Here is a 21,769-nt window from a genome sequence, read left to right on the forward strand (position 1 = left end):
AGAAAACGAAGATCATGGCATCTGGTCCCGTAACTTCATAGCAAATAGATTGGGAAACAGTGGAAACAGTAGCTGACTTTATTTTGGGGGGCTTCAAAGTCACTGCAGATTGTGATTGCAGCCATGAAATTAAAAAAATAAAACCAAAATAAAAAGAGACAAATGTTGACAGAGGTCAATAAAAAATGGTATACTTCATATAGGGGAACAACAATTCAAATGACTGTTGGTATGTCCTCAAACAATGAGAGCTAGACTGCCAAGAAACCTCCTTCATGGGATGAAAGAAAAAAAAAATCTGTCAACCCAAAATTCTATAGGTTGTGAAAATATATTTTAAAATGAAGACAAAATATATACTGGTAGACATGTGCCAGTAAATTCAGAATCACTTGCTATTTTACCTCTGCTTCTTTGATTCCCTCAGAAATTTTGTTTCCTAACCTGCCTCAAAAATTCAAGATTTATAACTATTCACACAAAGCATCCTCCACCCTCCACTTAGTACAGTGAGTTTTCCTTGCTGATTTACCCATTATATCAACAAGTTTGTAAACTTTGTAGGGATTAGGGATCTACTTTCTATATCTTTATGTCTCCCGCAGTTATGCCATTGCCTTTATAAATGTGGGACTTGCCATTAGAACTTCAGCTATGTTCTAATTTCCCATCAACAAGAAAGCTGATAATACTTCCCTTATATGGTAGGGCAAGTGAGGGCTTGGGTTACTTCAATATTTTGAAAGCCTTATGCAGCAAGTTATCAGAATGTTGGTTTTATCAAAGTTAAAAAATCAAGCTGAACTCAAATGTAAACATAAAGTGATTTGAATTCCTTGGGCAAAATAATCATATAAATACACCATATATCCTGTATAAGCAAATACCCTAGAAAACTTTAATATGATGATAAAATTAATAAGTAGGAACATTGCTATATCCATTTTTCTCTTTCTCTAAATCTACCAAGAGTAAAATCTTCTTTGGGGAAATATAACTCAGAAAATTTTGTTTTTGTCTGTTTTCTCTTTATAAAACCATTAACCATTAATGAAACAAAAATACTGAAAGTTGTTTATGCCTGGAGTATTTCTAAGATTCCTGAAGACCGTTTTCCTTCCTTAAACATCTGGTTATGAAACCAGAAATGCTGACTTCTAAGTCTGAGAAGAAAAGTAAGCAGAAAAATTTTTCACAGTGATTCCTGTTTCAGAGAATCTCCACTAGCATTTCTGGTAGGAGTACTGAGTGCAGAACTGAGGTAAGCCACATGGAGAATTCTATTGTTAACTGAGAGGTCCTTAGCCAAGTACTGTTTGGGAGCATTGACTTTGTGGCTTGGTTTTATACATCAACCTTCTCATGTTACATACACTAGTCTTAACCCTGATATGAACTCTTTCAAATTGAAGAGTAATTTTAAATAAGTTATTTTCCCACCACACGAAGTATTCTGTTAAGAATTCTGTAATCACAAACCACATAGTAAAACTGCAAGCAAGGCAAGCAATCACTCAGTCGTGTCTGACTCTTTGCAATCCCATGGACTGTAGTCTACTAGGCTTCTCTGTCCATGGGATTTTCCAGGCAAGAGTACTGGAGTGGGTTGCCATTTCCTTCTCCAGGGGATCTTCCTGTTCCAGGGATCGAACCCAGGTCTTCTGCATTGCAGGCAGACGCTTTACCCTCTGAGCCACCAGGGAAGCCCATAGTAAAACTGATACATTCGCAAATCTTCCTGCATATTGGTTATTTTCATTCTCATAAATCTCACCCTTCTGAGTCATTCAAAAAATAAACAACACACCACTTGTTTGAGAACATCAAATTATTTCCCCTTGTTTTAGAGATTGTAAATCCATGCTTTGTTTTTGAAAGTCACATCATATATTATAAAGTAGTTCAGTATGGTCACTAGAATTGGGATGAAGTAAGTGAATATATTAACACTTACAAAACTTGCTGCTGTGAACTGCCCCCTCTTGTTTTCTCCCTTGTCTGAAACTTATTTTATGTTTTCCAATTGCCAGCTACTTCAGTAAGTATTTTGTATACATCCCCTTACTTCATTCTCACAAAAATTCTAAGAGGATGTTAATTTTCCCCATTTAAAATGGAAAACACTAAGACTTACAGAAATTCAGTTCATCTCAGTCACCCATCGTGTCCCACTCTTGGCAACCCCATGGACTGCAGCACGCCAGGCTTCCCTGTCCATCACCAACTTCCAGAGCTTTCTCAAAGTCACCTCCATTGAGTCGGTGATGCCATCCAACCATCTCATCCTCTGTTGTCCCCTTCTCTTCCCACCTTCAATCTTTCCCAGCATCACGGTCTCTTCAAATGAATCAGTTCTTCACATCAGGTGGCCAAAGTATTGGAGTTTCAACTTCAGCATCAGTCCTTCCAATGAATGTTCAGGACTGATTTTCTTCAGGATAGACTGGTTGGCTCTCCTTGCAGTCCAAGGGACTCTCAAGAGTCTTCTCCAACACCACAGTTCAAAAGCATCAATTCTTCAGCGCTCAGCTTTCTTTAAAATGGTCCAACTGTCATATTCATACATGACTACTGGAAAAACCATAGCCTTGACTAGACAGACCTTTGTTGGCAAAGTAATGTCTCTGATTTTGAATATGCTGTCTAGGTTGGTCATAATTAGTTACAGAAATTAAGTATCCTAAATTGCATAGTTAATAAGAGGCAGACCTAAAATCTAAAATGTGTGGAACTGATTCCATTATCAACTGCCTCCCTATTGTATCTCTTCCAACAGAGTGAGGTAATATACAATAGTCAATCGAATTATATATGGTATAAAACTATATAACTATATATGTTTATATAATATATAATCTACTTATATAGAATATAAAATGTAGTGCTGTATATTTAAATAGATGGGCTTCTCTGGTAACTCAGTGGTAAAGAATCTGCCTGCCAATGTAGGAGACACAAGTTTGATGCCTGGGTCAGGAAGATCCCCTGGAGAAGGAAATGGCAACTCATCCGGTATTCTTGCCTGAGAAATCCCAGGAACAGAGGAACCTGGTGGTTCCATGGAACCACAGATCCATGGAGTTGCAAAAGAGTCAGATATGACTCAGCAATTAAACAACAACAATTTATATATAAATCATATATAGCATAAATTAATATATATATTTATTAGCAAATTATACAAATAAATACTACATATATTCTATATCTAATGAATATGTAATTATAGTATCTGAGTTCTAAACAATTTGTAATAATCTGAAAGTAGAAAGTTTAGAGAATCAAAGTGTTCTGTATCTTAGTTATTACTGAATATTATGAGGTGGTATATTTTAGTTATATCTCACACTTCAAAAACACTCTTGTACCAGATCTATGTAGTGCCTCAAGTTTTGGTTGCTTCTCCCCTCAAGTCAGTCTGACTAATAATGGCTTTGCTAATTATGCCACTCTAGAAAAATTACAAGTAAATCTTAACTGTTGGGTTGCCAAAAAGTTTGTTTGGGTTTCTCTGCAAAATGTTATGGAAAAACATGAATGAATCTTTTGGCCAACCCAATAGTATATGTGACAGTAATTTTTGTTAAAGCAACTTGTATTGATTACAATGAAACATTTGAATAAAAATTTTAAAAATTTATTTTATTAAAAACAACAGTTTTATAACATAGAAATGCAATAACCTTCTGGAAAATGTATTATTACTTTTTGATGTTGACGAGAATCTAACTGTATGCACCCAAACAGATAACAGCAAAATAATATGTGTCTGTTATGATTAGTTGCTATGTTACTTGTAAAACATTTAATAATAACCCTGATGCTGCTGCTGCTAAGTCGCTTCAGTCGTGTCCGACTCTGTGCGACCTCATAGACGGCAGCCCACCAGGCTCCCCCGTCCCTGGGATTCTCCAGGCAAGAACACGAGTAGGTTGCTATTTCCTTCTCCAAGGCATGAAAGTGAAAAGTGAGAGTGAAGCCGTTCAGTCGTGTCCGACTCTTAGTGGCCCCATGGACTGCAGCCTACCAGGCTCCTCCATCCACGGAATTTTCCAGGCAAGAGTACCGGAGTGGGGTGCCATTTCCTCCTCCAATAGTAACCCTAGTTGCATAATACATGCATCTTGAACTTTGCTGTGATTGTTTGGTAAGCATAAACACCCCTAACACTCATATTAGGCATTTGGTTTAGAAATAGCAGTATATATTTTCTTTGTGGTTCCTTTAACCCATTTTCAAAATACATCAATTTAACTGAATGTTTCAGCTGGATAAACTTGTTTCTGTCCAATAAAAGTGTATAGTCTAAAGAAACAGTATTCAAATAAAGAAGACTGAAGGAACGAAATTTTTTTATTCAAGAACAAAATTTCAAAGGACTAAGATCAGCTTGAAAAAGATTATTTCATTTTTAATAGTCATGTGCCAACTTGGATGCACATATATAGGGGTTTAATAAGGAGGTCTGCATTTGCTCCAACAGATGAAAAAGATTTAAAATGTTGATTTGACAACTTGAAACTTTTATTGGGTAAAGTGCTGCTTGTATTTTTTTTTTTTTTAGCTAAGATCTTAACTTGCCAGAAATTAGCTCCTTTTTCTTATCTTTACAATTCCTTAATAATATGGTATTTTTATCAATAATTTAAAATACGAATATTATTTTGTGCATTACTTTTTGGCAAAGCAGATTATTTCACCAAGCATAAGCAGAGAGTGATACAGGTTGAGTAGAAAGGAAGTAAAACTAATCAGCTCTGATACAAAAAAAAGTGTGAAGCCAAGTTAGAAGTGAGAAAAATGTACACAAAAAAACAAGGGCAAGCATTGGAAGATATGCAGTCATTAGTTTACTAATAGTGTGCATATAACTTAAGGTGCTTGCAGAGAAAAAAGTGTAAAATAGTATGCAAAATTAATTAAGGCCATGTTCACAACTGTGATTCCTAAAAGAACTGTCACCAACCAGCCTAAGTAAGGGTCCTGGGACCTTAAAAGTACAGCCTACACAGAAACTCTGTAATTTCCACAGTGGCTAAGAACACTAGTAACCCTTGAAGTCTATACAATACACATCTACACTGGGTGACTTATGAAGGACAACTTCACTTCAGTTCAGTCGCTCAGTCGTGTCCGACTCTTTGTGACCCCATGAATCGCAGCACGCCAGGCCTCCCTGTCCATCACCAACTCCCGGAATTCACTCAGACTCATGTCCATCGAGTCAGTGATGCCATCCAGCCATCTCATCCTCTGGCATCCCCTTCTCCTCCTGCCCCCAATCCCTCCCAGCATCAGTCTTTTCCAATGAGTCAACACTTCGCATGAGGTGGCCAAAGTACTGGAGTTTCAGCTTTAGCATCATTCCCTCCAAAGAAATCCCAGGGCTGATCTCCTTCAGAATGGACTGGTTGGATCTCCTTGCGGTCCAAGGGACCCTCAAGAGTCTTCTCCAACACCACAGTTCAAAACCATGAACTCTTCGGTGCTCAGCCTTCTTCACAGTCCAACTCTCACATCCATACGTGACCACTGGAAAAACCATAGCCTTGACTAGACGAACCTTTGTTGGCAAAGTAATGTCTCTGCTTTTGAATATGCTATCTAGGTTGGTCATAACTTTCCTTCCAAGGAGTAAGTGTCTTTTAATTTCATGGCTGCAATCACCATCTGCAGTGATTCTGGAGCCCCAAAAAATAAAGTCTGACACTGTTTCCACTGTTTCCCCATCCGGATGCCATGATCTTTGTTTTCTGAATGTTGAGCTTTAAGCCAACTTTTTCACTCTCCTCTTGCACTTTCATCAAGAGGCTTTTGAGTTTCTCTTCACTTTCTGCCATAAGGGTGGTGTCATCTGCATATCTGAGGTTATTGATATTTCTCCCAGAAATCTTGATTCCAGCTTGTGCTTCTTCCAGTCCAGCGTTTCTCATGATGTGCTCTGCATATAAGTTAAATAAGCAGGGTGACAATATACAACCTTGACGTACTTCTTTTCCTATTTGGAACCAGTCTGTTGTTCCATGTCCAGTTCTAACTGTTGCTTCCTGACCTGCATACAGGTTTCTCAAGAGGCAGGTCAGGTGGTCTGGTATTCCCATCTCTTTCAGAATTTTCCACAGTTGATTGTGATCCACACAGTCAAAGGCTTTGGCATAGTCAAGAAAGCAGAAATAGATGTTTTTCTGGAACTCTCTTGCTTTTTCCATGATCCAGCAGATGTTGGCAATTTGATCTCTGGTTCCTCTGCCTTTTCTAAAACCAGCTTGAACAATCAGGAAGGACAACTTAAGTGTTTCCAGTTAGGTGGTTGTGGTGTCTTAGAACTCTGCTGTTTGTTTGACTTACAGCTGAACCACAAAGAATCACACAAAGAATAACACTATATATTTTGTTTCCAAGAGACAGAAAGTATGTCTAAGTGGGAAAACATAGCTTAATTTTTAATCTGGAAGGAGTATGGCGCACAGAATTTAAAGGTAGGTAAATATTTGAAATTTTTGAAGATTTTCTTTTCTTTAGTATGGATTTGCCTTGTAATCTTTTAAGTAAGCCACAATTAGATATACTCCCGTATATATTTTAGTGCTTGCCTTTGAAGTTCTCTTATACCATCTTAACTGAAACATTTCTGATGTATTTTCTTGGGAAAATAATGATCATGGAGTTTGAAATCAGAAAAAGTAGGTTTAGTCTCAGCTGAACTTGAAAAAATTGTTTATCTAAGTCAGTTTCCTGGAGCTAGCAATGTCTGTAAAGTGTTGAATAAGTCAGTTGAATGATAGTCACTATAAAAAAAAAAAGAGTAACTACTAATCTAGATGCTTTACTTACTGTAATTTATTTAATCTTCATAATTCTCAAGGAAAGGATTCTTTATTTCACTTTTCAGATGAAAAATAAAGGCAAGAAGAGGTACCTAACTAGACTCAGCTGACAAACGCAGCAAGTGCGGGAGCCACAGGTTATATCCAAAACTTCCTAATCTCAAAGACCACACTCTTGTCACCATTCCGCCCCACCTACCTAAAGAATAGGACTGTACTTTGTAAATTGAAAATTTTATTAAACATTATTATTATTGAAAACAAGGATTAATTATTAGAATAATTATCTAATAGAGTTGATTAACCCTTTGCTTCATATTCTGAGTAGGATGTGATACACTAGGAATTTCTTGTTTCTACTTTCTATTCTGGTTGACAGGCTTCCCTGGTGAATCAGTGGTAAAGAACCCGCTTGTCAATGCTGGAGATGAGGGCTTGACACCTGGGTTGGGAAGATCCCTTGGAGAAGGAAATGGTACCCACTCCAGTATTCTTGCCTGAGATATCCCATGGGCAGAGAAGGCTGGTGGGCTACAGCTCATGCAGTCACAAATAGAGTCAGAAACAACTTAGCAACTAAACAACAATGACAATATCCTGGTTGACATGTAGGTGAAAGCTCAGGAAGAGGTCTATGACAGATACTTCCTTTTCCTTCTGGGACCAGCTGGACTACAATTCCCAGCATCCAGTGCAGTTAGAGTGGGCCAGGTATTGCAGTTCCAGATGATGAACTGTGAGCAGAAGTAATACACGAAGCTTGCAGTATTGGTCCATAAACCTTTCCAATTTTCCTTTCTTCTCTCATCAACTGGTCCAATGCCAAGTATCCAGGGGCATAGCGGAGCCACTAGACAAGGGAGTCATGTCCTTAAGTAACTACATGAAGTAGAGCTCCCAACATCACCCAGACTCTGCCAATCCACACTGGCCTGTAATTTGAGCCATATACCTTTTGTTGTATTAAGCCACTGAGATTTCAGAGTAAGTCATAAAGCAGTCTACCTTGAATCATGCAAGATTGTACCGAAGAAATGGTTTATAAAATCATATCTGTGGCTGATTTAGCTCAGACATCTGTTTCAGTCACTCACACAGGGGTATATTACAAAGGAATAATGTAAACAACAATAACCATCCTATAAAGTGCTTACTGTGTGCTAAGCACTGTGTTAAAATCAAAGCACCAACATCAGCTTTACATGTATTTTTTAAATTACAAGTTCAGTCTTTGAGAAGAGGGGTTTGGGGGGAGACAATATACATGTATTTGTATGACTAAGTTCCTTTGCTGATCAACTGAAACTATCACAACATTGTTTTTTAATCAGCTATACTCCAACATTGGAGAAGGCAATGGCACCCCACTCCAGTACTCTTGCCTGGAAAATCCCATGGACGGAGGAGCCTGGTAGGCTGCAGTCCATGGGATCGCTGAGTCGGACACGACTGAGCGTCTTCACTTCACTTTTCACTTTCATGCGTTGGAGAAGGAAATGGCAACCCACTCCAGTGTTCTTGCCTGGAGAATCCCAGAGACGGGGAAGCCTGGTGGGCTGCCGTCTATGGAGTTGCACAAAGTCGGACACGACTGAAGCAACTTAGCTATACTCCAACACAAAATAAAAAGTTTTTTCTTTTTATTTAAAAAAAGGAGATTCTAACTCAAATAACTTGCTCAAATGTTTCCTTCTGACTTTCAAGCTCATGCCTACATCATTGTACAGGAAGATTTTGTTATCTTGGATTCCTTGAAGAATCTAACCAGAATCTGCCATTATATGTTTATCTAGATATTCTGACAATATGTGTAGGTTCAATTTGGACCACCTCAGCCTCAAACATTTACTAACTTCTTTATATGTTTTCAAGTTTCCTGCTTGAAGCTATAAGAAGTGACCACTCATTCTCTTCAATTTATTGGCTTTCTTGACACAAAATATACAAAACAATAATAGCTAATCAGTTCAGTTCAGTCGCTCAGTCATGTCCGATTCTTTGTGGCCCCATGAATCGCAGCATGCCAGGCCTCCCTGTCCATCACCAGCTCCCGGAGTTTACCCAAACTCATGTCCATCGAGTTGGTGATGCCATCCAGCCATCTCATCCTCCGTCATCCACTTCTCCTCCTGCCCCCAATCCCTCCCAGTATCAGGGTCTTTTCCAATGAGTCAACTCTTCACATGAGGTGGCCAAAATATTGGAGTTTCAGCTTCAGCATCAATCCTTCCAAGGAACACCCACGACTGATCTCCTTTAGGATGGACTGGTTGGATCTTCTTGCAGTCCAAGGGACTCTCAAGAGTCTTCTCCAACACCACAGTTCAAAACCATCAATTCTTCGGTGCTCAGCCTTCTTCACAGTCCAACTCTCACATCCATACCAATAATGTATTTCAAAATTCTATTTTTTAAAATGGCTTTATTATAATACTTTGGTTTCGAAGAGTAATTCTGATACTTTTCAGGATTTCCTATTTGGTCATAAAAGAATGTCAAGCTAATGTTGACAAAAAAGAACTACAACATATCCATTAGCTCAGGAATTTCCCTGGTAGTTAAGTGGTTAAGAATCGTCTGCCAATGCAGGGGACACATGTTCGATTCTTCTTCTGCAAAGACCCCACATGCCAAGGAGCAACTAAACCCACGCACCACAACTACTGAGCCAACACCCCTAGAGTCTGTGCTTCTCAAAAAGAAGCCACCACAATAAACCCACACACCACGATGAAGAGTAGCTCTCGTTCACTGCAACTAGAGAAAGCCTGCACGCAGCAACAAAGACTCAGTGCAGCAAAAAATAAACAAATGTCTGTTAGTTCTTAAGGTTCTAATTACTTTCCATACAGACTGTCTTAACAGTTGTCTATATCAAAGTTACTGGCTATTATCAGCTCACTTGCAGACCCTGCAGTTTATACGCTCTGAGATTTCATTGGCCAGAAAAAGCTGTATCATAAGGAAATTTGACATGTCTCTCTGCCTTCTTTGCTGCAATACTAATTCAAATAGTCCATAAAACAACGTCACCACTAATTCACAATGGACACTAGTGCTAGACCTTTGTCTGTATGGTGAAAAAATAACTGTTTATCTCTAATTATTCCTTTCTTTTCTAAAGCCAACCCCAGCCACTTCTAAACCATCTTCTTCAACATATGTGGCAGCTTTGTGTGCCAGCATAAAATCAAAAGAGTAAGGGGGAGAGAATGAGAGTTAGGGAATATTTTGAGACTGCCATTGAAAAGGGTAATGAAAAAGCTGGAGGGATTGTAAAGGATGTTTCACCTGATTTAGGGCTCTCTATATATTGGTTTGTTCATAAAGAAAAAGATTGTACAGTATTAACAAAATTCATACTTGCTCTTACACAGTTACCTAATTTTTTTTACTATAATCCTTTCTTTAGCTTATAATCCTTTATGATCAATGAAAAAATTATTTGTTATCTCAGACTCTTCTGTCTTAATTTTTCCATTCCATACATTTATTCTATTTCTTCAAAATGGATATTGGAAATAGAAATGGAATCCGAAATATAGTAAAAACCTGGATTGCCAAACCAATTAAACTAATGACTTCTAAATAACTTCTTCAAATCAACATTTTGCTTCTAAGAAAGCCATTCTCCAGTGGTAACTGTTAGGCAGTTTTCACCTATATGGTCTGCAAGGAGCATAGCTTCCATTTTTCCCCTGTTGCAGGGGAGGCTGGTAGGAAAATTTCATTGTTTTTCTTTTCCAGTAATCCATCTACCCACTATGCTTTTCCTCCATAAGCTTCTCTGTCCACAGAGGAGAGCAAAATTGTCACACAAACACCACACAATGATTTTTAGCTTTTTGGTTAACTTTCTGAAGATTCTATGAAGAAATTCTAAAATGTCAAAGGGCAGGGGTTGCTTGGTGACTCAGTGGTTAAAAATCCACCTGCTAATGCAGGAGACATGGGTTTGATCCCCAGTCCGGGGAGATGCCATATGCTGTGGAGCAAGTAAGCCCGTGCGCCAAAGCTACTGAGCCTGGGCTTTAAAGCCCATGTGCCAAAACTACTGAAATGCGTACACCCTACACCTGGCACTGAGCAACAACAGAAGCCCGTGTACTGCAACTTAGAGAGCAGCTGCCACAACTAGAGAAAGCCTGTGCACCACAATACAGACCCAGTGCAACCAAAAGTGAATAAATAAACTCATCTGGAAAAAAAAAAAAAAAAGTCATAGAGCATCAACATTCTCTCTGCTTTATGCATATGTCATTTCCCTCAACTCATCCACTACAGAGATAGCAGGATAACCAATCTAAATTTGAAGCTTTAAAACTCTCCAATGATTCCTCCTTCCCCTGCAGAGTAATGCATGCTCACATAGCTAACCATGCTCTTTCATAATCTAGCTGTTGCCTACCTAGCCAGTCTCCCAGCCTCACTGATTCAGTTCAGATCAGTTCAGTCGCTCATTCATGTCTGACTCTCTGCAACTCCATGGACTGCAGCACGCCAGCCCTCCCTGTCCATCACCAACTCCCAGAGTCCACCCAAACCCATGTCCATTGAGTCAGTGATGCCATCCAACCATCTCATCCTCTGTCGTCCCCTTCTCCTCCTGCCCTCAATCCCTCCCAGCATCAGTATCTTTTCCAATGAGTCAACTCTTTGCATGAGGTGGCCAAAGTATTGGAGTTTCAGCTTCAACATCAGTCCTTCCAATGAACACCAGGACTGATCTCCTTTAGGATGGACTGGTTGGATCTCCTTGCAGTCCAAGGGACCCTCAAGAGTCTTCTCCAACACCACAGTTCAAAAGCATCAGTTCTTCGGTGCTCAGCTTTCTTTATAGTCCGACTCTTACATCCGTACATGACCACTGGAAAAACCATAGCCTTGACAGACGGACCTTTGTTGACAAAGCAATGTCTCTGCTTTTTAATATGCCTCACTGACTTTGCACAAACAACACACAGCTGACACACTGGGCACTTTGTCACTTCCAGGGTTTGGTTTATATGTCTTCTATTTTACACTATGCTTAACTCCACATAGTCATATAATCCAATGTCACTGCCCCAGGAATCCTTCCCTGAAATTGTATTCCCCCACCCTCACTCAGGTAAGACTACACGTTCTTTCTCCTGGATGTTATAATAACCTGGCATAACACCATCCCTGTTTTTGCCATGTTGCATTTTAAATTACCTGTGTATGGGTCTGTCTTCACCTTTACACTGTGACCTGGAGGCCAGAGACTTTATCAATTCTTTGAATTTTAAATTTGTCTTAGCAGATGGTCTAGCATGTAGCAGACATTCAGTAAATATTTCCTGGCTATTTTCCTGGAAAAAATTAAACGTATGTATTGAAAGTAAGGTCAGCTATTACATTACTATTGAGGGCAGCCAGAAAGTGCTCTGTAAACTGTGACAGAATGATGTGCTACAGCTATAAAGGAAGGTGTTATTATTATTACAGGTAACTGCCCTGAAAATACCTACTTATTTGATGACCTACTTTTAAGAGAAACAAGTTTGAAACTGCCTAAAAAAAGTAAGATCAGCTAAACCATCCAAATTTAAGGTCTGATTCAGCTTTGCTGCTGTGCATCTCCATGGATGCAACTTGCCTCAAATCTAGTCCTATAACTGCCCTTTTACCTGAGTATCTCTTTTAATCTGTGTGGGTTTTTTTTTTTATAATTGTACTTTTTATTTTTGTGCCTTTACTCATTGTCTGTTTTTTTTCTTTTTTTAAGTTCTCAAATCATATTATATAGTTAGTAATAAGTAAAGTTAAAAAATTAAACTACAATGTATTTTTAATTGTCTTTAAGTAACTGTAATTGCTATGAGGTTTAATAAACTATGGTTTAACTAAATTAAAATTATTTCAACATATGTGTATTTACACCTATTTTGATCATCAGCAGATTGAAAATCACTTTCATTCTATAACTTAGCTTTACTGACTATTGGGTTCAGATTGTTAGTCCATAGGGGTTTCAGATTTCTGCATTCTTAAAGCTGAGGGTTTTATCAACTTCCTTCCCTCAACCTCAAACTTTCATAGTTCTTTTGCTTTCAATTTTGCTATAATTAAGGTGTAAAGACAAATATACCTAAAAGTAGAACATTTTGAATGCTTATAATGTAGCTGAGTGAAATGTACTTGATTTGGAGATAGAAGTAAACATAAAGATGGTTGTTCTTATATTTTTAATATATTAGAGTAAAAACTCTTCACCACCCAAAAGTGCGAAATACAGGAGGTACATATATCATACTGCAATGCAAACAAAACAGAAATGAAGAAGAAAAATTGCTTTGTACGTATATATATGTACATGTGTATATGCTATATGAAGAAAGAGAGATTGACAATAGTAACTTAAGGAAGAATGGCTTTGAATTACATTTTATTGTTGGTATGCTAGCAAATTCAAAAATTATAATTCTAAGTAAAGTAAATAGAGAAGACAGATATACGATATCACTTACATATGGAATCTAAAAAAAAATTATACAAATAAAGTTATTTAGGAAACAGAAACAGACTCACAGACATACAAAACGAACTTACAGTTACCAAATGAGAAAGGGGAAGGGATAAATTGGGAAATTGGGAGTAACACATGCTGCTGCTGCTACTGCTAAGTCGCTTCAGTCGTGTCCGACTCTGTGCGACCCCATAGACGGCAGCCCACCAGGCCCTTCCGTCCCTGGGATTCTCCAGGCAAGAACACTGGAGTGGGTTGCCATTTCCTTCTCCAATGCATGAAAGTGAAAAGTGAAAGTGAAGTCGCTCAGTCGTGTCCGACTCTTCACGACCCCACAGACTGTAGCCTACCAGGCTCCTCCATCCATGGGATTTTCCAGGCAAGAGTACTGGAGTGGGGTGCCATTGCCTTCTCCGGGGAGTAACACATACTCACTACTATATATGAAAGAGGTAAACAGCAAGGACCTACTGTATAACAAATGGAACTATATTCAATAGTTTGCAATAACCTATATAAGGAAAGAATCTGAAAAAGAGTATTTACATATATTCAGATATATTATATATACATATATTCATAACATATATATAAAATATATTGGAGTATTTATATATGTATGTATATATCTGAGTCACTTTACTTTATACCTAAAACTGACATAAAATTGTAAATCAACTATCCTTTAATAAGATTTTTTTAAATTAAAGACATCAATACCAAATTACATTTCCACAGTATAACTTAAATAATATGATGTATGGAAAGTAAATAGAACTACATCAAAGTACTAACAATATTTGAGTGGAAGAGATATAAATTTCTTTTTCTCTCTGCTTTTCTGTATTTTTCAGTTTTACAAACTAAAGATCTATTCAAGTGGAAGAAATAATTTTTGTTTAAAAGGAAAAGGCAAGGACATGATTTTTTCCTTTTTATAGCTCGCCAACAATTTGCAGCTATAATCTCTAATAATTTTCAGCTTTTAAAGTATTTTCACATTTAATATGTCATTTGAGCTTCACAAGAAAACAGATACCTACAAATAAGAATTAAACTCGGAAATTAAAGAACCTTCTCAAGATTGCTCAGCTACTAAGTGACAGAGACACTTTTTAAACAATTTTGTCCAACTTTCACATCCATACATGACTACTGGAAAAACCATAGCCTTGACTAGACGGACCTTTGTTGACAAAGTAATGTCCCTGCTTTTCAATATGCTATTTAGGTTGGTCATAACTTTCCTTCCAAGGAGTAAGCGTCTTTTAATTTCATGGCTGCAGTCACCATCTGCAGTGATTTTGGAGCCCAGAAAAATAAAGTCTGACACTGTTTCCACTGTTTCCTTATCTATTTCCCATGAAGTGATAGGACCAGATGCCATGATTTTCGTTTTCTGGATGTTGAGCTTTAAGCCAACTTTTTCACTCTCCTCTTTCACTTTCATCAAGACGCTTTTTAGTTTCTCTTCACTTTCTGCCATAAGGGTGGTGTCATCTGCATATCTGAGGTTATTGATATTTCTCCCGGCAATCTTGATTCCAGCTTGTGCTTCTTCCAGCCCAGCGTTTCTCATGATGTACTCTGCATGTAAGTTAAATAAGCAGGGTGACAATATACAGCCTTACTGAGACATAAACCAAGAACTGACCTTTAATAAGTGTGGACAACCTGCTCCCACTGAGTTCTAAGCCTTTTTGTTACAAAATGGCCTTTAATATTCTACGAGGTACCTAATTTCCCATCTCCATTTTACAGATGGGGAAATTGAAGTACAGGGAAGCTAAGTAAGTTGATCAAAGTCACAGAGGTAAGTGGCAGAGCCAGAATTGAAACCCACACTTTGTGACCCATTAACTCCAGACTCTAAAACCTACTCCACACTATTTCCAGTCTGACTCATAGAAGTCACCAATGAACAGACCTCCAGCTCCAGGTCTTCTTGACAGATCTAAATAATCAAAAATGAATCCATTTTCACTAATTTCAGCTTATTTGTATAGAGAAGAACCTTTGTATTCTAATACAAGTTAATCATCAAAGAAATGCTGCCTTTAAGCTTACATGAAATGGTCCCTCTCTGGGAACTCTGCCTCCCAGATAATGAACATTAAGTTAAAAAATATTTGTTTAAGCTCACGGGAAAGATCCTGACCAGGCCCACATGTGAATGACTACAGGATGGAAGAAATTAACACATCCTCTCTGAAGGCTGACCCAAACCAGGAAATGATTGACTTTATTCCCTCCTCTTTTAGTATGAAAGAAGCCCAAAGTCTAAGTTAGGCAAGATGGTTCTTAGAACGAGTCTGCCATCTTCTTGGTCTGTGGACTTTCCAAGTAAAGTTACCATTCCTTGCCCCAGTAACTAATCTTTCAATTTATTGGCCTGTCCTGTGGTAAGCAGTGTGAGCTTGGACTTGGAAACAAACTAACATCTTGAAAAAATCATTTTTTTTACAATATTTTTCGTTTCTTTTTAAGAGGTGGAGGGAAATCAAAGGATTAAATAGCAAAGTTTAGCAGTGATTTAGTAACCTATTAGTTTTTTAAATGACTACTTTATTGAAGAAAAATGCTTTTATTACATTAAAATACAAATTATCTGCATATGTTAATCATGAGCTAGATTTGATAGCAGATTAAACAATAATAGAGTAAACAATTACCCAATCTTGAAGCCACAATATAGGAACATCTTCAACCCTTCCCAGTTATCTATAAATCTAACATCATAGTTTTGGTTTTCCTTCTGCATATTGCTGTAGGTATAACCATTTAAATGGGGAAGGAGAGAAACATGTATATACATATATACACACACATATACATATATAAAACAAATATATACTGACAAAAAACAGGCTTATAGGAGTCTTGTCTTCTCACACTAAACCCAGAGGTAGAGCAGTTTTACCTTGGGCTTTGAGCTTCCCTTGTGGCTCGGATGGTAAAGAATCTGCCTGCAATGTGGGAGACCCAGGTTTGATGCCTGGGTCAGGAAAATCCCTTGGAGAAGGACATGGCAACCCACTCCAGTATCCTTGCCTGGAAAATCCCATGGATGGAGGAGCCTGGTGGGCTACATACAATCCATGGAGTCGCAAAGAGTCAGACACGACAGAGCAACTGCAATTTCACTTTTTCACTTTACTAGACTTTATTGACAATAGATTTTCTGACTCATGAGATACCCACTGAGTCAAAAAAAAAAAAAACCACTTTTTAATCTTTGAGCTCTATAAAACTAGATTTGAATGTACCATTTAATCATTCCAGGCTATATGCCTGTTTCCTATGTCTCTAGACCAAGGGAATTTAAACTGTTATCTCTTGCAATCACATTTGAACATAGTACACTCAATCATAACAAGCACAAAAACAGTGAAACGAGACCCTAAGGCAGATGCTGAGTCTCCAGTTTACTTCCTTTAGGCTTTCTACATGGAATTTACTGAATCAATTATTAAATATCAGTGTCACTCATTGAGTTAGATAATCCACTAGCTTTACAGTTCTACTCTTCCCTATTCACTTCCTTTGTCTGGACTGATTTTCACAGATAAGAGACACAAGATAAACAGCATGGCTAGATCTTAAACTCTTTACCTTTAGGCATTTTCTTTGCTGTTCTTTTTTTTTTTTTTTAATCCTTGCAAATTTAGACATGTAGAAAACTATTATTTGCCTCATAATGGCCTCTTCAGTGTGTTTCACAGTCTTTTGTGGAGAATAATGACATAATGATAGTGTTCTCAGACCCATATTTTCTACTTGATAAACTAGCAATTATATGATTAAAGGATTTTTACAAACTCACATTAAGTATATGATACTCTAGAAACCAGTCCATCATGTAATTATACAGTCAGGAGAGAAATAATTTACATAACTAAAAGCTGTCAAATGGTACTCATGACCAGTGTGTGGTTTTTTAATGGATAAATATTTAAGAAATATCAATTCTATAAATAATATACTTTTAGTTAGGATCATAAATTCTGAATTTTATCAACTGTGTTTAAACTTTTATTTTTTTGTCCCTACTGAGAGAAAACTATGCTAAACTTAGCTGAAAACCTGAGCTGGATACATTAGGACCAACTAAGAAAAACCTTGTTGTTCAGTCACGAAGTCCTGTCCAGCTCTTTTGCAATCCATGGACTGTAGCCTGCCAGGTTCTCTGTCCATGGGATTTCACAGGCAAGAATATTGGAGTGGGTTGCCCTTCCCTTCTCCAGGGGATCTTTCCAGTCCAGGGATCAAATCCATATCTCCTGCATTGGCAGGCAGCTTCTTTACCACTGAGCTATCAGAGAAGCTCAAGAAAAATGTCATCTGTCTCCAAAAAATATATATTTAAAGAACAGAGAAAGGCAGGCAATGCCTAGGTATTTAAACTCCGTGATAAACACCAGTTTGACCAAGATTTTTCTTAGCTATCTCTGAAAGGCAAATTGACTAGATACTTGTGACTCTCTTTAAATGTCAGGTCATTATACTAACACCTTGAGTTGGAGAACATATATTCATAGACATTACTTTCTTTTGAAAAACAGGAAGGACATTTAACAGGATGCTCATGAGCTTCAAACAGCATGTACTGAGAAGACCCATCCTCAAAATGTAAATAGAATTACATCTAACTCTTTTCACATTTTTTTCTCAATTTCTGGACAAACCAGTTACCATGCTTTTCTCCAGTTTCTTAAGAAAAACTGAAAATAAGTTGCAGAAGTATATCCCGAGAACCAACCCATCAAAGGGATAATTTTATACATACAATTACATGGGTGAGTATTGCCTAAAAAGAAAGATTAAGATATTAAATAAAAATAATCAAAATGCCAAACCACGTACACACTTTTTTAAGAAAGACAAATAATATATATTTATATTGAGTTACAGCTATTAACAAGTATTTCTGTAAATATAAACAAGAAATCTATAGCAGGGTTACCCTGTTTATTGCTGGGTGGAGAAGGATGTATATAAATTAAGCATGTGAGCAGGGAAGCAAGGAAGACTTTTCATGTATTTGCACACTTTCTGCTTTTTGAGTCATTTGGTGTACTATCTACTTAATAGTTACGTCAATTTAAAAAAGAAGAAAGGAGTCTTGATCCTTGTATGGAGTAGATAAGAGAAAGTGAGTTAGACCAAGTGTATCCTTAGCTGTGATGACAAATGAGCTTTAAGAGAAAAGAGGTGCCAAAGTTAGATGATTCATTACTGGCTTATTCTACCACCATTACCACCTCACTGACACTGGCTTCTAACTTAAAAGACGTTGAAAAACACACCATACTTTATGTTGTAACGATAGCAACAGGACATTTGGTTATCCATGCCGTTATCAGCATAATCATAAATAGTCTTGACAATTCCTGAAAGAGATAAGGACACTAGCCAGGGCCAATCACCAATTGCTATCACCCTATATAAAGCTTAACCTTGAGTCTCAATGTGGGATACCCATTCTCAAAAGCCCTGCCATTTAAAGCACTACCTAGGGTTGAGAATAAAAACAGACAGCTAATGAAGTCCATGAATACCATCACAACCTTGCTAACATGATCAACTTTTCTGCAGTAATCTGGTAATTCCAGACCTACACTTTCTGCACCATTCACCTTGTGACTGGATACCATTGACTCTGGTTAGGAGCAAGATAAAAAAACTGTTAATTTGTTAGACCTTGTGTAAAGTATAAAAATGATGGAGGTACTTAGTAGGAAGCTTCACAGAATTATCACTTGCAGAATCTGATGACTCTGGCAGTCAGGTAGGGCAGGGGTCATTAGCCATGTTTTCCATCATTTAGTGTTACTGCTTCAAAGCTAGTAGGTGGCAGGACCAAGACTCTGTCCAAGGTCTTTCTGAGTTCATAGTCACTGCTATTATATACTCTGTGTCTTCTGAGTGTCAGGGTTTTCGTCTTCCCTAAAGAGCAAATGCTTTCCACAGTTGTGGAAAGTGAGACATGTAAATATTTAATAAAGTTTACTGCTATTCTGAGGGAGAAATCCAACAGCGTGATGTTATCTAGGTCTTAACTGAAATTTCTCTATGAAGGTAAAAAACTGCTAAAAAGGAACTGCTGTATTTTGCAAAATGAAACAAATACTGATTGCAACATTTGAGCTTTTGACTCAGAACCTCAGAACACTGTGTGCTGTAATTTTGATGTTAGATAACCAACTGTAACTACTGATACAACCCTAGGCTGACCTTCTTGGTTAATATCTAGGAATGTGTTAATGAAAAAATAGTGAGTTAAATGTTTATCTTACTTCTGTCCACTCATATAATTCCCATCTTCCTAGCCACAATGAGAGGCAATGTGATAGCAAGTTGATATAAATTGAAGGGAAAGTTTTAGTTGCTCAGTCATGTCTGACTCTTTGTGACCCCATGAACTATATAGCTCACCAGGCTCCTCTGTCCATGGAATTCTCTAGGCAAGAATACTGGAGTGGATTGCCATTCCCTTCTCCAGGGGATCTTCCCAACCCAGGGATGGAATCCAAGTCTTCCGCATTGCAGGCAGATTCTTAACCGCCTAAGCCACCAGGGAAGCAAGTCTGTATAACGTACTATGAAAGAGAGTCAAAACTTGATAGGAAATCTAACTCATACTCTACTTTGGGCTATTCAATTAAAAAAAAAAATTCTTCAAAATTTGTTATTTTCATTCCTACTACATTCTGGTAGTGCTGGTAGAATGTCAACTAGCTCTCAGACCTTCAAAGTTAAAAAAGGGGAGGTCTGGAGGTCAGGCAGGCTACCTTGCTGTCACTCATTTCCTGTGCTAACGCTACATGAAGGAAGTTTTAATGGTTTGGTATAAACAGAGCAAGATTAAAAAGAAAGCTTCTAGAAAATAGATTTTCATAAAATAAAAAAGGCAATAATTATTGCATGAAAAGCTCCATCATTTGTGCCTTAATATTATAACCTATCATAAAAATGCCACTTTAATTGCTTTAACATCTCTTTAAATGTTTTGTACTTATTGTTATTCCCAGCAGCTAACAATAAGAAAATAGCAGCATTAAGCTCAGTTTGAGACCATTTTTACTAGAAATCATGATACTAATGAGCTGTGAAGAAAATGTTGCTAATCATACTTCCTCTGCAGTCTTGTAAAATAATCACTAATGCTTAAATATAAAGTATACACAAAGTAAATATATATGCGTTCATGTGTATGTTTAGCTTGACAGGTAAACGTCTTAATTCAAAAAAAAAGATATCCGAAACTTTAGTTTCTCTCTTTTCCATACAACAAATCATGTTTAATGAATTTCACAGTAGAGATTAAACAAAGGAGAACACATGGCAATAAAATATTTCAGCAGACATTGAATAGCATTCAGACATTGTCTGTGGATATGTATCCCAGAAGCAGATTATCCTGTGCTGTTGGGGTAACTAAGAGCCACTCTGATGACAAAGCCCATGTAACTGGTCTTGGGGTCAGAAGATCTGGAGCCTACCCCTGACCGAGCCATCAACTGTAGGTTGGAGAGCTCATTCTCACCTTTGTATCTTTAAAAAGGAGATCTTAATTTCTGTCTTATGGGATATTTGAGAGAATTAAATTTAGGGTGTAACATGGATAGACCTAGAGATTGTCATCCTAAGTGAAGTTAAGTCAGACAGAAAGACAAATATCATATATTGCTTGCATGTGTAATCTAAATGGCTAGTTTAGTGGCTAAGTTGGCTAGTGGCTCAGTTGGTAAAGGGTCTATCGGCAATGAATCTAAAAAAAAGGTGGGGGGGGAGTACAAATAAATGTATCTACAAAACAGAAATAGAATTTCAGATGTAAAAAACAAACATGGTTATCAGGGGGAGGAATAAACTGAAAGACTGGGATTGAAATATACACACTACTGTATATAAAATATGTAGGTAACTAATAAGGATGTCACTTCATGGCAAATAGATGGAGAAACAGTGGAAACAGTGGCTGACTTTATTTTTCTGGGCTCAAAAGTCACTGAAGATGGTGACTGCAGCCATGAAATTAAAAGATGCTTACTCCTTGGAAGGAAAGTTATGACCAACCTAGATAGCATATTGAAAAGCAGAGATATTACTTTGTCAACAAAGGTCCGTCTGTCAAGGCTATGGTTTTTCCAGTGGTCATGTACGGATGTAAGAGTCGGACTATAAAGAAAGCTGAGCACCGAAGAACTGATGCTTTTGAACTGTGGTGTTGAAGAAGACTCTTGAGAGTCCCTTGGACTGCAAGGAGATCCAACCAGTCCATCCTAAAGGAGATCAGTTCTGGGTGTTCATTGGAAGGACTGATGCTAAAGCTGAAACTCCAATACTTTGGCCACCTCATGCAAAGACTCATTGGAAAAGATCCTGATGCTGGGAGGGATTGAGGGTAGGAGGAGAAGGGGACGATAGAGAATGAGATGGCTGGATGGCA

The 21,769-nt window shown here is 37.7% G+C and overlaps 1 long non-coding RNA gene across 2 annotated transcripts; it reads left to right on the plus strand.

The window, feature by feature from the left end:
• Positions 1-4,572: 4,572 nt before the first annotated feature.
• LOC133257669 (uncharacterized) lies at positions 4,573-21,022 on the plus strand. 2 transcript variants are annotated; one of them, XR_009739638.1, is made up of 4 exons: positions 4,573-6,479; positions 6,893-6,964; positions 15,079-15,130; positions 17,880-21,022. It is a non-coding gene; the product is annotated as an uncharacterized LOC133257669 (long non-coding RNA). The 2 variants fall into 2 exon arrangements; XR_009739639.1 differs by lacking the exon at positions 6,893-6,964.
• The last annotated feature ends 747 nt before the right edge of the window (positions 21,023-21,769 follow it).

This window comes from Bos javanicus, chromosome 2 (assembly GCF_032452875.1).
Source record: "Bos javanicus breed banteng chromosome 2, ARS-OSU_banteng_1.0, whole genome shotgun sequence".
NCBI classification, from domain to species: domain Eukaryota; kingdom Metazoa; phylum Chordata; class Mammalia; order Artiodactyla; family Bovidae; genus Bos; species Bos javanicus.